Below are 16,110 nucleotides of genomic sequence, written 5' to 3' on the forward strand. Positions count from 1 at the left end.
ATCAGGGCCCAGCCTGGGGTGCATGCAGGATGGTAGATGTGAGTCACAGTTCACGTGAATCGATACCAAAAATGCCGGTGAAATTGTTAAACTGGTATAAGAACTTGGAGTCTCCTGCTTCATTTGTTCAACAGCAACTGCCGGCTGCCTTGGGTGAGCAAGACACCGGGTCAGATGCTGTGCGTGTCCAGTCCCCGGGGCCGGGGGGGGGGGGGGGGGGGGCGGGGGGGGGCGGGGGGAGAAGGAGGAAGGGGCATTGTCATGGTGATAATAGGAGATAGAAAGCACAAGGTTTCTGCCATCTGAATTTTACAAACTGGTGAGAGGGAGGAGGGGGAAGGGCCCAAAGGGAGGGTGAGCAAGCACAGGTAAGGGGTGCAGAAGGGAGGGCCATCTGGTATTGACAGGGGACTACACAAATGGCAGAAGAGATGTGGTGAAATCAAGTCTTAAATGAAGAGCCTCGTTTTGTCCAAATCTGGCCCATCTCTGAAGGTTCAGGTAACCTTTGACCTCTGGTGGCAACCACTTCCTGCCCGCTCACGCTCACCCACACCCCTCTCTCTGAGCATTTATAACACTCCAGCAGGTATTTGTCACATAACTGATGCTATTTCCATGTCTTTATTTAGGTGCGCCCTTCTTTTTGCTTCCCCAAAAGACTGGAACTGCCCTTTGCCTCTCCCGAGCCTGCCGGACTAGACTTCCAAGTGCTAGACCCTGCAATAGTGTTCTTTTTGAGAGTCACAAGATTTTGCATTTGAACCCAGCTCTGCCACTGAAAAACCACGTGCCCTCGGAGAAGTTCCTTATACTATCTTCTCGGTATCCTTCTCAAGTGGTAAAATGGGGATTCAAAATACCTACCCTGCAGGACAATGGACTAAAATGCTGTAAATTCCCAGCTCAGCCCAATGCCTGGCCCGTCGCATGTGCTCACTAAACAAGAATGAGTGCGGAGCATGTCCCTCAACAGAACATGATGAAAGGGACTTCTTAAAGACCATCGTGTGGGGCGTCTGGGTGGCTCCGTCAGTTAAGTGTCCAGCTTTGGCTCAGGTCACGATCTCACAGTTAGTGAGTTCAAGCCCCACGCTGGGCTCTGTGCTGACAGCTCAGAGCCTGGAGCCTGCTTCCGATTCTGTGTCTCCCTCTCCCTCTGCCCCTCCCCCACACGTTCTCTCTCTCTCTCTCTCTCTCTCTCTCTCTCTCTCTCTCTCTGTCAAAAATAAACATTAAAATTTTTTTTTTTTTTTTTTTTTTTTTTTAAAGAAGACCAGTGTGGGAGAAGTGTGCAGCACAGACAGGGAAGAGGAGGGCACAAGAGAAATGACAGCAGCTGGAGGCACCTACAAGCAGCCAGGCACTTGAGAATTGACTGGACATTTGGTGACAATGGTAACAACAGAGCACAACTGCTGGGTTATGTCCCGACTGCTTCACCCCAATCCTTCAGTACAAACCCTTACTCTCCCCATTTTGTAAATGAGGAAAATGAGGCACAGAAGGGATAAGTGACTTGCTTAGGGTCTCACACAGCTATTAAGTGACAGAGACAGGATTGCGGCCCCAGCTTCCTGTGGCCAGAGTTCATGTTTTCAATCCCTGAGCCCTATGGCCTCTGCACACCTGGAGAGAAATGGGATGGGGCTCTAAAGAGGCAAGTTATATACCGGAATTTGGGGGGTAGTCTCTATTTCAAACAATGTCTTGAATTCCTTGAAGAACGTGAAACGGGGCCCCTGATCTGGAGGCTGGTACCCGCCCTGAGGACGTGGCGTTCTCCAGTCGAACATCAACGATTTCAGAGAATACTCACGTCGGACAAGACTGCTGTGATCACGATGGATCGCAACAAAAGTAAGGCAAGCAGCTATTTATGTTTGAAGACACACAAACCACAAACATCGTCCAAAACACAGGAATGACCAAACACGGCCCTAAACGTATTATTCCTCCTGCCTGATTGACAAGAATTCTCGAGCCCCTTTATCGAGTCCTCTGTTTCCTGAAAGTGTCCAATCCAGAGCAAAGCCTCGCTTCCTTGAACCCACCCTCAAATCACCTAATACAAACCCAAAACCTATAATAAATAATTTTTGAAAGCATATGGGAAAGATGGCACTATAGGAGGAGGACCCTAGGCTCGTCCCATCCCTCAGACACAACTATATAACGATCAAATCATTCTAAATACTTCAGAAATAAATACTTTTTGATTCCCCATTCTTCTAAACGCTTCTCATCACATGTCTTCTCCCTCTTCCAACCGGACATAAACCCAACTTGTTCAAGTCCGGGCAGATTCCTGATGGTCTTTGGATGGAAGTCATTGACATCTCTCTAGAAATCCCAACGTTTCGGCATCAAAGCTGTTTCCCAGACTGCCTCTTCCAATCAGAAGCCGAATCTTTGTCAGGCCACGCCATGGCTGGGGCCTTGGAAAGGGCCACTGCCCTTATCTTTGGCTGCTTTTGTGTTATTTTGTGTTATGCTTTGGCTATTTTTGTGTTTCTCTCATCTCTCCCATAGAAAGGGGAAGAGTTCTCTATTGAAGTGAGGAGGAGGATCTTATCGATGCCAAAGAACTGCTAAGAAGATTGAACATGAGGCCACTTCTAGTATGGTGACTGGCAGAGAGATCTCAAACTACAATTCTTAATTTGTTTTATTTTATTGTTATTTTAGTAATGCTTAAAAACATTTTTAAGAAATTCATATTATTAGCTTCTCTCTCTATTCTATTACAATAAATCTCAAAATATGTGATATAGGTGAGGAATGAGATGCTCAGTGAGTGTCCTCATAGCATAAATTTTCTCAATAAATGAAGCTTACTATTTTTAAAGTGACATATCAAAAAAGTAACCTGTTTAATAATTTTTAAAATTTTCACATGTTTAGTAAAAGATTAGGCATGTCTCAGAATTAAAATACACAAATGACTGGGGCATCTGGGTGTTCAGTCGGTTGAGCATTTGACTCTTGATTTTGACTCAGGTCACGATCTCACGGTTTATGGGATCGAACCCCATGTCGGGCCCTGAGCCTACTTGGAATTTTCTCTCTCCCTCTCTCTCTGCCTCTCCTCTGCTTGCTCTCTCTCTCTCTCTCTCTCTCTCTCAAAATAGACATTTTAAAAACCCACAAATGACCAATAAACACATCATTACAAATTAAAAGGAATGCAAACAAACATATGCCATTTTCCATTTATCAGAACATCAAAAAAAGTCTTAAATATAATTCCCAGTCCTGGTGTGAGGAAAACAGGTACTTCCTCCTACACTATTGTTAGGAGTATAAAGCTGCCATAATTTTTTTGAAGGCAATCGGAGGTGCCTACCAAAAATGTAAATGGCTGTACCTTCTGACCTTTTTGGCAGATCAGTGGCAGATCAGCGATCACTCACGTGTGCAGAGATAGGCAGGACACATTCATTATGGCATTGCCTGAAATAACAAATACCTGCAACAAGCTAAATCTGTATCAGCAGGAGGTGATTCAAGAAACGTGGGTCCATCCTCACTATGAGATGCTAGTATGCCTTTAAAGAAAATAAGATAGATCTTCAGATGAACTGATATGGAAGGATGTCCATGTTCATGAGAAGGAGAAACCATTTCCGTGAAGAATGATTTGCGACCCTCAGAGATGGCTGACTAAAATTCTTTTGCCCAGGGGCCTGGGAATGGAATGGACATTTATAACCTCCAGGGTCTCTGGCCCATAATAAATCTAAGACGCGTTCTAGGGGGGCTCAGTAACTATTGACTATTGTGATTGTCGATGACGATGATCATGAAAATGAAGATGGTAATGGTGAAGATTCTACACCCAAAAGAGTTAGAAGAAGAATACTGTCCCTTATAGATCTTGCTCTGCCTAGAAGTTGACAGCAACATATTAGAAGTGCTTATTTTTTCTCCGTGGACCTTTGTCAACTTTGCTAAGTTCTTTCACGTGCCTTTTGGGCCTCGAGTCTGGGGTCAGTGGTGGGTCGGGCCATTTAGATGTTGAAAGGGCAAGGTGACCAGTAAGTCACACCCCTGTCCCTCCCGGCCTGACCTGGCACTGGCAGCGTAATCTGTGAGGGGATCTCCCTTCATGCCATCACATTGGAATGAAGTGCGGAGAGGAGCATCTCTCCTAGGAGTCGCGCTGACAGATTGGTCAGTCAGTTTGAGGTCAGCCCCTTCACACCTCATACAACGCAATCTGGCAGTGGGAGGTTGGGAAAGACTTTTTTGGTCACAGACACTTCCTAGATAAGTTGGTGGATCTTAAAGTGTGGTCCTTGGACCTCCCGAAGTGATTGCTGAGAACACGGTCTTAAGACCTCACTACATCCCTCCCAGATCAGCATTTGATGGGGGCCTGGGGTCAGGCCGGGGGATCAGCCTGGTAAACTTGTTGTCAGGGAATTCTTTTGTGCCCTGAAGTTTAGGGACCGTGACAATATTTTGCCCATAAGCAAGTATTTTGGGAATCCCATTATGACTGATTATATCTTTACGTGAAGAATTTTTGCAAGCAATCAAGCGACCACGACCCCATTACCTGGTGTAGCAAATAATGACAAATAAATGAAACCTGATTTAAGTGGCTCCTCTGTTATATTCCAGCAATCCCGGACATAACACCAAGAATAACAACATTAGGACATGAAATAAGACTTCAAGGAAGATCGTGTAGACACATGCCATTTACTGATTCACTTAATCAGCAAACATTAAACAGCTCACAGCCATATACGAGAATTTGTCAAAAAAAAAAAAAGTGTTAAAATTTGGTGAAAAAAAAGAACCTGTCTTCAATTCTCAGAGATGTTCTATTCGTATTCATTTGTAACATGTGGTATACACAGAATTTTGTTTTTCCCCCCGCTCTTTCTACCAAAACCTTGAACGTAACTGTTTCATTGGTCAAAACCAATTAACCACCTAAGTGTAACAATGCCTGGAGCCTCCCCCATGGCCTCCCTTCCTCTCTCCCTCCCTGCCTTCATTCTTTCCTTTCTACAAATATTTGTTGGGCACCTGATATATGCCTGGCATTTGGGAATGGGTTAGTGAACGAAGGGCACGCCCTACCTTTTCCACTTGCTGGGATGGGTTTTGTAGTCATAACTAATCACAGGAGCATAACCATAGAGATGATTAGAAGTAATTCACGGACACACTCGATCCATAGCAGGCCCTCATGATGGTTGCGGTTGGGGAAGCAGCAGGACTCCCTACAGGGAACACAGATTTAGGTTCAACCCAGCTGCCCTACTATTTGTGAGTGTGATTCCTGGGGAAGGCTATTTAGTTCTGCATCCTCTTACAGAAAATGCAGAGAAGAATGCCTGTCTAGTGGATTAGTTGACTGGGTTAGAAATAATAAGTATATAAAGTACCTGGCGCCCAGTAAAAGCTCAACAAACGATAGCCACCCTCCCCGACCCCAAAACTCCCAGCTCTACATTTTTTAAAGAACTATATATTTTGCTCTCATTTCCCTTACCAGAGGAGACATATCTAGAAAAATGTTTCTATGGCCGGTGTCAAAGAAATTCCTGCCTGTTTTCTTCTAGGAATTTTATACTTTCATGCCTCACATCTAGGTCTTTAATCCATTTTGAGTTTATTTTCATGTGTGGTGTAAGAAAGTGGCCCGTTTTCATTCTTTTGCATGTAGCTGCCCACTTTTCCCAACATCATTTGTTGAAGAGGCTTTTTCCCCACTGTATATTCTTGCCTCCTTTGTCATGGATTAATGGACCATAGGAGCTGTGTTTATTTCTGGGTTATTCATTCTATTCCATCGATCTATGTGTTTATTTTTGTGCCTGTACCATTCCATTTTGATCCCTACAGCTTTGCAGTTTATCTTGAAATCTGGGATTGTGATACTTCCAGCTTTGTTCTTTTTCCAGATTGCTTTGGCTATTCAGGGCCTTCCATGGTTCCATACAAATGTTAAGATTATTTCCTCTAGTTCTGTGAAAAATGCCCTGGATATTTTGGTAGAGATTTCAGTAAACCTGTAGCTTACTTTGTTACATTTTAACAATATTGGTTTTTCCACTCCATAGCATAGAACGTCTTTCCATTTGGGTCATTTCCAATTTCTTTCAAGGATGATATGATATATACGATAAAGGATGAATATCCAAATGTATAAAGATACATAATCTGATTAAAAATGGGCAAGGACCTGAAGAGACATTTTTCCAAAGGAGATGTGCAGATGGCCAACAGACACATGAAAAAAGGCTCCCCATCACTAACCATCAGGGGACTGCAGATTAAAACCACAATGAGCTACTACTTTGCACCTGTCAGAATGGCTAAAATCAAAAACACAGTGAAAAACAAATGCTGGCGAGGATGTGGAGAAAAAGGAACCCTCGTGCTCTGCTGGTGGAAATGCAAACTGGTGCAGCCAGTGTGGAAAAGAGTGTGGAGTTCCCTCCAAAAATCAAAAAGAGAACTGCCATGTAATTCCACTACCGGGTATTAACCCAAAGGAAATGAAAACACTAATTCTAAAAGCTATACGCACCCCTATGTTTACTGCAGCATGATGTACGATAGCAGGGACAGCCAGGGTAAGACCAAGTGTCCTTCCGTAGATGAATGGAATATGTACATTCATTGTACGTATGTACAATGGAATAGTATGCAGTCATAAAAAGAAGGAAATCTTGCCATCATGGATGCATCTAGAGGGTATAACGTGAAGGGAAGTAAGTCAGTCAGAGAAAGACAAATACCACATGATTTCACTCATATGTGGAATTTAAGAAACAAAACAGATGAAGAAAGGAAAAAGACACACAAAAAATCAGACTCTTAAATACAGAGAACAGAGGGGAGGTGGGTGGGGAGATGGGTGAAATAGATAAAGGGGATGAAGTGTATACCTACTTTGATGAGCACTGAGAAATGTATAAAATTGTTGAATTATTGTTATTGTGCACCTGAAACTAATATAACAAAGCATGTTAATTATACTGAATAGTAATAATAATAATAATAATAATAGTAAAACTACATATACAATTCATTGCAATTCTTGTTAAATCTATCAGATCAAAAACTGAGCTTCACTCCCCCAAAACTTTCTCTCTCATCTTTGTGAAGAAGGACACACATCAGCCCAAGCCAGAAAATCAACAGCCACAAGTCCTCAAACGCATCTGTTTTTTCTCCGTACCCTTCTTCCAGCCACCATCATTTTTATTGAGATGGACCCCTGCCTGCAACGGGTTTCTAATGAGCTTTTCTGCCTTCACTCAATTCTCTACCCTGCAAACAGGAGCATCTTTATAAAGGCCAAGTCTGAAGCGTTCATCCCCTAGGGTTAGAACTCCCTGTGTTCCGGACTGCCTGTAGGATAAGGCCGAACCTCTTCAACTTGGTCCACAAGGCCCTCCTGGGTATAGCCTCTTCCCTACTTTCTGTCACCCCTCCCTGCCTCCTACCTCCAACATCATACTGTGAAGCCAGTCCCTCAGGCAGGACAAGCCGTCTCTGGGTTCCAGGCTTCGCACACTTCCTCCTCCTCTTTACCCAGCTAGCAAACTCCTCCCTAGCTTATCACTTCCTTCAGGAAGCCCTCCATGATTCCCACTAGAGCACGTTAGGTGCCTCCACAGTGCTCCTAACACACCTGAACTTCCTCTGTCATGATGTTTATCACACATCGTGGCAGCTGGCTATTTATTAGCATAGAGCTTCAAACTCCAGCCTGATACTTAGCTATGAAGCCCTAAATAACTTTAGTCAACTACACTGGGTCTCAGTTTCCTCAACTGTCACGGGTAATAACTGTACCTACCTCACAGGGTGTGGTGAAGGTTCGATGAGATTGTGCACACGTGTTCAGCACAGTGGCCTGGTGTATAATAAAAATTCAGTAAAAGCTGGCTACCATGACAGTCGTCATAACCACTAAAGGTAGTGGCCACGATGGTTGCCTCCCCAGTACCCATCCCATCCTTCTGGCATTGCATAACAGTTATGCAGTTTGGGTAGAATAACCCCCCCACCCCGCACCAGCTCCACAGGTTGGATCTGATACTCCCAAGCATAGTTCTTGAACTTCAGCACGCATCAGGAAAACTTAGAGGGCTTGTTGAGTGCACACTGCCGGACCACACCCCCACCATTCTTAATTCAGGTTCTGATCCCAAGAATTTGCATTTTTGGCAGATTCTCATGCTGTTGGCCCACAGACCACACTTTGAGAAGCACTGGTCTAAGCCAATTAGGGTATCTTATTTCCTTTGCCTTACAACTGAGTCAGGGATGGGCACTCGGGTTTAAGATGGTCCAGTGTCCACAGGACAGCCGCACTCTCCCTCCCTGAATGTAAAGCAGGTGGCTGCAGAATAGTGCTGGTAGCCATCTTGCAATCGTGCAAGACTGCGCTCTTCTGAACGAAAGAGAAATCAACCTGAGGCTGGAAGTGATACACAGAAGAGAGAAGACCCAGGAGAATCATGGAGAAATAGAGTCCTGGCTGAGGGGTGGCTGGACGCCTCAGATCCCTGGACTTTTTAGTTCCTGGAATGAGTAAGTTTCTTTCGTTGCTCAAGTCAACGTATGTTGAGTTTTCTGTTATTTGCAGCTGAAACCTTCAGCCCTGTGCTGGTGAGAACTGCATTGGTCTCCCCAGTATTCCATGCTGGGCCTGAGCCTGGCACTAAGTAGGTGCTCAGTAAATAATGTGTCAATCCAGGCAAAGACATCCATTCTCTTCTCACAGCAGACCCGGCGATAACCTTAACCAGGTGGCCAGGGAGCAGTCCGGGAGCTGGTCTGGGTCCGCCTCTGCCTGGTCTCTGTCCTGCTATCCCTCTTCTGAGTGTCCCATTCCACCTCCCTTGGGCTGAACCGTGCCTGGCTTCTTTCAAGCCCTGATCACCACCACCTTAGGCTACTGCCTTGCAAACACAGAGTCCATTATCAGTAATGAGTCACCTGATTTCCATAGCAAATTTTACTTTCCTCCAATGAGCTTTGTAGAATGAGGCTGCCTGCTTCGCTGGTTAACGGGGTGAATGCATGACGTGTACTGTCACACTCTGTCCCTCCCCTAAGCTGGGCACTCACTCTCTCAGAGCTCTCTGTCAAATGTATATTTCTTCAGCCATAACTGGCTTTCTGTGTATAGTGGTGGTTGCCTGAGCGGTTAAAACTCCCTTCAGTGGGTCCCTTGTATTAGTTTCCTAAGGCCGTCAGAACAAATGCCATGAACTTGTTGGCTTAAAATGACCGACATGTCCACTCACAGTTTTAGAGGCCAGAAGTCCAAAGGGAGTGTGGTCTGGAGGGTGCTGGGGGAGAATCCTTCCTTTCCTCTCCACCTTCTCGTGTTCCCTGGTGTTCCTTGTCCGGTGGGAGCATAACTGTCATCTCTGCCTGCCTAGTGTCCACGTGGCCGTCTTCTCTGCGTGCCTTGTTGTATCTTCTGTGAGGACTCTCATTGGATTCAGGCCAAGTGTATTACTAATCATCAGCGTTCTTTTTTCAGAGACCAATTACCTCCTTTATTCAATCCATTCCCTGGTATTTATTACACGCTGGCCATTCTGGTAGGGGGAGGGTGACAAATATTAAACAAGTAAACAAACAAACAAAATGTCGCCAGCTGTAATTAGTGCCGAGGAAGAGAAATAAGCAAGAAAATGGGTGGGTGGCAGCATTTACATAGGATAAGTGCCAGGATGGCCTCTGTGAGAAGATGACACTTAGCAGGGACCAGGAGGACAAGGGAGGTTGGGGAGGTCACCCCGGGGAAAGAGCACAAAGAAACAGGCTGGATGGGTTTTAGGAGGGACAGAAGGCCAGCGTGTGTGAGGGGGAGGGGCAGGGTAGCAAGAGACAAGGCAGCAGGCAGGCCAGGCAGGGAGCATAGTTGGGCCTCAGTACAATGGGAAAGCCCCATATGAACAAGGAAGTGAAGGCTTTGTTTTTGAAAATTACTCTACCTTAGGGGCTCCTGGGTGGCTCAGTCAGTTGAGCCTCTGACTCCAGATTTTGGCTCAGGTCGTGCTCCCAGGGTAGTGGCGTCAAGGCCCGTGTTGGGCTCTGCCCTGAGCATGAAGCCCGCTTGGGATTCTCTCTCTCGCTCTCACTCTCTCAAAACAAAAACACTCTACACCTGTGCCATAGAATACTACTCAGCAGTGAAAAGGAACAAACTACTGATACACAGAGCAACATGAATGCATCTTAAGGGCATTATGCCGAGTGACAAAAGCCAATCTCAAAGGTGACATACCGCATGGTTCTATTTATATGACATTCTCAAAATGACAAAATTCTAGAGATGAAGAAGAGATTAGTGGTTGCCATGGCTTAGGGACAAGGTGAAGGGGAGAAGCCTGGGCAGGACTGAAGGGGGTATCATGGGGAAGATGTCCTTGGTGATGGGTCGGTTCTGTATCTTGATTGTGGTGTGGTTACATGAGTCTAAACTCGTGAGAAAGTTACATAGACTGACACCCACCCACCCACATGTGCATACTCCACACACAGATAAGTGCAAATAAAACCAGTGAAATCCAAATAAGCTCTGTGGATTATATCCATATCAACTTCCTGGTACTGATTATACAATGGAGTCACAGAAGATGTTAACACTGGGGACAAACAGAGGCACATGAGACCTCTCTCTACTATTTTTACAACTTTCTATGAATCTATAATCACTTCAAATGGAAGGTTCTTTTATAGGTTCACTGTCTTTGTATGGGGAGGACGTGTGGACAAGAAGATCCCAGCTATGCATGGTGGAGACATCCGCCACCCATATGGCGGAGGTTGGACAGTGTGGGAGCAGTGGAGATGCTGAGGCCTGGAGCGAGGAGAGAACTTTCTGGGCTGCTAATGGGATGGACGGAGGCAAAAGCAAGCAAAGAGAGTCAAGAATGATGCTCAGGTCTTGGAACCTCAATGGTGGTGCGACCAATTACTAAAATGGTAGAGAATGGAGGAGGCCAAGGTTTGTGTGGGTGAAATCTTTCTTTTTTGGCCATTATAAAAAGGTCATTTAAAGAAAAATGCTTAAGATATACACACACAGTTTAATGAATTATTCCAACATATTGGATGCATGTGAACATCTACTCAGATCAAGAAATAGAACCAGGTGAATCAGCCAGTCCTCCAAGGCTCTTCCTGATCACAAATATCCCTCCCCACAGAGGTAACTGATAACCTGATTTAGCATACTGCCTCCCTGACTTTCTTTCTAGTTTATCCCCCAAGTACGCATCGGCCATGGTCAGTTTGACATGGCGTGAGACATCCAAGTGAACGTCCGAATTCAGACTTCTTAAGTTCCCTCTGACACCTTCCGCAGCTTTTGAATATAGTCAGTTCTTCACATTCTTTAAAGCCAATCCCTCCTTGAGGCCGGAAGGAGAGACAGCTGTAACACCATTATGTACGCTTACGTGCAAATATTATAAATATTTGAAAAATATTTTAGCCGTCTTCTTGTTGCAAAGATGTCCTTGGCTTCATCTGACCACTTGTGAAGTCTGGAATATCAAGTTTATTTCCCTACCTATTTCTGGAAAAGTAACTTGAACATAAGTCAATCCATCAGCGGGTGCCCAGAACATCTATTTCTGCAGAAGTGTATGTCCTTCTAGTTCTTAGGACCAGGAGATGTGAACAGCTAAAATGGAATGCTGTTTCTACGCTGACTGCCCTGGGACAGCCACCTCCAGTTCGGAGGGCCATGATCTTATTAAAATGACAAGGCCCACCCCTGTGGCCAAATGAAGGGCTCCATCTAGGGAGGGCATTTACACAGATACTGCCACTAACAGCCTTAGAGATACGATTGTTGGGCTGGGAAGAGTCACAAAGGCCAGGCCCCCTACTGTTAACTCAGAGGACACTGATTGGCCAAAAAGGCAGAGCAGAGCCTGTCTGGCTGCAGAACAGGGTGGGGAGTCATCTTGCAATTAGGAGGCAACTCCTTTAAAACTTCCTTCAAACCCTGCCTTAGGCAAACCCGACCTCGAAGTGAGGCCCTCCCCTAAATGCTGCTGGTGATCCTTTTTCTCACAGTGCTCTGACCCACTCACCACCACTGCTGTTTACTTTCCTGCAGGTTCCTCTAACACACAAAGACCTCATGCACAGATTTCTACGTGCCCGCGTATCGAAGATGCCAGGCGGACCTAAGACATCACTGTTTGATGTCCGTTTGGTACATTTTGTGGGATCTGAGCGATTTAGGGACAGTTTTCTGGACCAAGGGATTTGCTCCTCATCCTCCTTTCCTGTCACCTTGAGTGTGCAGGAACTTGGAGGCTCATGGCCAGTGGCAGGCACATAGGCCTCTTGATCTAACAAAGACGTGGATAAGGCGCGCCTGGGTGGCTCCGTTAGTTTAGCCTCTGACTTCGGCTCAGGGTTGATCTCAGGGCTCATGATCTCCGGTTCATGAGTTCGAGCCCCACATTGGGCTCTGGGCTTCAGATCCTCTGTCTCCCTGTCTCTCTGCCCTTCCTCCGCTTGTGCTCGATCTCTCTCTCAAAAATAAATAAACATTTTTAAAACGATGTTCAAAGAACTGGCTGAGAGTGCAGTGGGTACTGATGACAGTACTAAAGGGGGAGCTCCCGTTAGCAAGCCCATCCTACAGATGAAGACACTGAGGCTCAGAGAGTTAAGGAACTTGCCCTAAATCACAAAGGTAATGAAGTGCCACACTCAGTGTCAAACGCAGTTGATCTCACTCCGTTTTGCGTCCTCCAACACCACTATTGAATTGAATGCAGTTACGGGGTTCTGCTAGCCCGTGTCAATGACCAGCTCTGTGCTGGTTCAGGGCAACGCTCCCCGCTGGTTGGTCAGAAGCCAGCGTAGCCCAGCGGTGAGGCACATCAGCAACACCGCCGATGGTGGTACCCATTCCAGTAGGGACATACTTAGTGAATTTTATGTGTCCAGTCGAAAACAATGGGTAATGCCCAGTGGACGCTGATCCTCACAGGAGATATCAATAGGAAAATGCCCTGTTGCTTCTCTGGGAAATAGCCTGCGCGACATTTTTCCTGTCTGATGCTTTACAGGATCACAGCAGACACCTGTGAGCATTTATTCCGAGCCAGAAACTGTTCTAAGAATCCGCCTGCTTGTCCATTTAATCCTCACGGTACTCTCACAGGACAACCAGCAACCATTATCCTCGCAAGGTCAAGTCACTGTCCAAGATCACACAACGGTAACAGAGGCAGGATGTAACCTCAGCCGGTTAGGTCTCGACCACTGTGCTGTACTACTTACTGCCTGAGAAAAGTGTCCTTTTATTTTTTTACATTTATTCATTTTCGAGAGACGGAGAGGGACAGAGCACACGCGGGGAAGGGGTAGAGAGAGAGGGAGACACAGAATCCGAAGCAGGCTCCACGTTCTGAGTTGTCTGCACGGGGCCCTGATGCGGGGCTCGAACTCACAAACCGCGAGATCATGACCTGAGCCGAAGTTGGACGCCCAACTGACTGAGCCACCCAGGCGCCCCACAAGAAAAGTGTCTTTGTTCTACATGTGCCATCTTACAGATCATCAGCTGCAATAGAAACCATTATTACCTTATTTTTCTTATTTTTCTCATTTTTACTGACAGCATTATGTCCAGTGGGTGAGTCAGAGTTGATATGAAATCACAACTCTTATGGTCCCCAAATTCCCTGGACTTGCATTTAAAATTAAGGTATTCATTGATGAACCACAATACAAGGGCTGTTTATAGTCAGTTTTAACACTTCCCATAAATAGGTAACAAAACTCACTTGAAATGTTTTTAAAATTTTAATATTTAGAGGCACCTGACTGTTTCAGTTGGTGGAGCGTGTGACCCTTGACCTCGGGGTTGTGAGTTTGGAAGGCAGCTATGCTCACGGCTATGCCACCAAAGCCAGCTCGGGGTTGTGAGTTTGAGCCCCGTGTTGGGTATAGAGATTACTTAAAAAATTTTTAAAATAAATACAATTTTCAATATTTAAAGCAACTGTTACTGCCTACCCTCCACATTTCATTATTATTATTATTATTATTATTATTATTATTTTAAATCAGATGAAAGCTGTGGACACTTTCTCCAGAAACATGGATATTTACATGTAAAAAAATCATACATTCACCTGTAAGGAATTCCCAGAGCCCAGAGGCCCATCCATTGGCTCTAGTGAGAAGTTGTTGTTTTTTGAATTTACAAATGGAGAATCCTTTGTGAAGCAAATGTTTTTCCTCCGATTTGCATTTTATAACTCTCTCCGTTCCCCCCTCTATACACACACATAACGTAATATATTATTTCATGAACTGGCACCATTGCCATTTTTTTTTTTTTTACCATCACCATTTTTTACCATCAGAGTAGTTTTCCCTTTCTAATATTCTACATTTCAAACAAAAGTTACTGTAACAAACCCTTCAATCTCACAAAACATAAACTAAACTAAGTTTTAGCTATCTCATTTGGCTAAAATGATGCTGCGGCTAGTGTGTGGGCCTTTAATTTTCAATCTGGACTTGCCTTTGAACTGATTTGTAGATTTCCTGAAGTATATGTTCAATATTGCTATGGTTTCCCCGTAAAAACCAGATCCATTGGAGGGGGCTGTTGGGATAGGTTACACCCTTGCTACAAAAGTAGTTCACTTGTTCTTCTAAGAGAAATACAAATAGTTGACAACACAGTCATTTCTTCTGGTTACTATTTGCAGGGGACTCTGGATTTAAAAGTACTTCATGCATACTTCACTTCCAGCATAATATTTAATTGATGGGTCAACATTGGATGTGAAAGCACAACTCTAGCCGTGATCGTGTAGTGATTAGTACTCTGCGTTGTGAAAGCACAACTCTTATGATCCACAAATTTACCGGACTGCATTTTAAAATTAGGGTACTAACTGGGGAGCCATAGAGGCACCTGAGTGGCTCAGTAGATTAAGGGTCCAACTTCAGCTCAGGCCATGATCTCATGGCTCGTGAGTTTGAGCCCCACTTTGGATCCCCTGCCCTTCCCTCCCTCTCTCTCTCTCAAAAATATAAACACATTAAAAAAAAAAAAAAAGTAATGGGGCACCTGGGTGGCTCAGTCTATTAAGTCTCCAACTTCAGCTCAGGTCATGATCTCACGGTTCATGAGTTCAAGCCCCACATCAGGCTCTGTGCTGATAGCGCAGAGCCTGCTTAGGATTCTCTCTCTCCCTCTCTCTGCCTCTCCCCTGCTCACTCTTTCAAAATAAATAAATAAACTTAAAAAAAATTTTTGAAAAAGTACAATGAGCTACTTGGTGAGCCATAATACGGTATGATATGATATAGCTCTGAGAATAGGATGTTATTATAATCTTTACCCAGGATCACTTAGAGAGTGACCGTGTGCTTCCTCCTCCATGTACATCATCACTAATCCTCACAACGATCCCGTAATATATCAGAACGTCAATTTTACAGAGGAGGACACCGAAGCCCAACATCACAGAGCCAGAAAGTAGTCCATGATGGTTTGGCTTAAAAGTCTGCTCTTTCTTTGCCTCTCTGGCTATGGCCTCCATTTGGACTTGGACTCATGCTTATAAAGTATCCCCCTCTCTTGCAATAAGAAATGTTCACTGTATCCTTGAGCAGAAATGCCTTCACTGAAACTCTTCATGCTCCTAAAACTTGAAGCTGACAAAGGGAAGGGGATACTCAAGCAGAACTTAGCAGAGAATATTTTAGTTTGATGTTAGAGTAAGTAAGGAATTTGACTATTTATTTAAAGAAAAAATTTTAAGTTTATTTATTTATTTAGAGAGAGAGAGAAAGAAAGAGAGCGAGTAGGGGAGAGGCAGCAAGAGAGGGAGGGAGAATCCCAGGGAGGCTTTGCACCCAACTCGAGGCTCAAACTCATGAAACAGCAAGACCATGACCTGAGCTGAAACCAAGTGTTAGATGCTTAGCCAACTGAGCCACTCAGGTGCCCCAGGAATTTGACAATTTAATTGTAGGCCTTTTTTTTTTTTTTAAGCCTAAACATGCAGTTAGCATCAGATTCTTTTTTTTTTTTGCCTCAGTAAATATTTTTTATTCCAGTATCAT

The 16,110-nt window shown here is 44.7% G+C and overlaps 1 protein-coding gene and 1 long non-coding RNA gene across 3 annotated transcripts in view; one reads left to right on the forward strand and one right to left on the reverse strand.

Annotated features, from left to right (window-relative positions):
* SPMIP9 (sperm microtubule inner protein 9) overlaps window positions 1-16,110 on the reverse strand; it is a 51,949-nt gene that overhangs the window by 12,317 nt on the left and 23,522 nt on the right. The gene's annotated exons all lie outside the window — the stretch shown is intronic.
* On the forward strand, window positions 287-2,108 carry LOC131484781 (uncharacterized). Its single transcript, XR_009248444.1, has 2 exons — window positions 287-841; window positions 1,273-2,108. It is a non-coding gene; the product is annotated as an uncharacterized LOC131484781 (long non-coding RNA).

Source organism: Neofelis nebulosa, chromosome 9 (assembly GCF_028018385.1).
Source record: "Neofelis nebulosa isolate mNeoNeb1 chromosome 9, mNeoNeb1.pri, whole genome shotgun sequence".
NCBI lineage: Eukaryota > Metazoa > Chordata > Mammalia > Carnivora > Felidae > Neofelis > Neofelis nebulosa.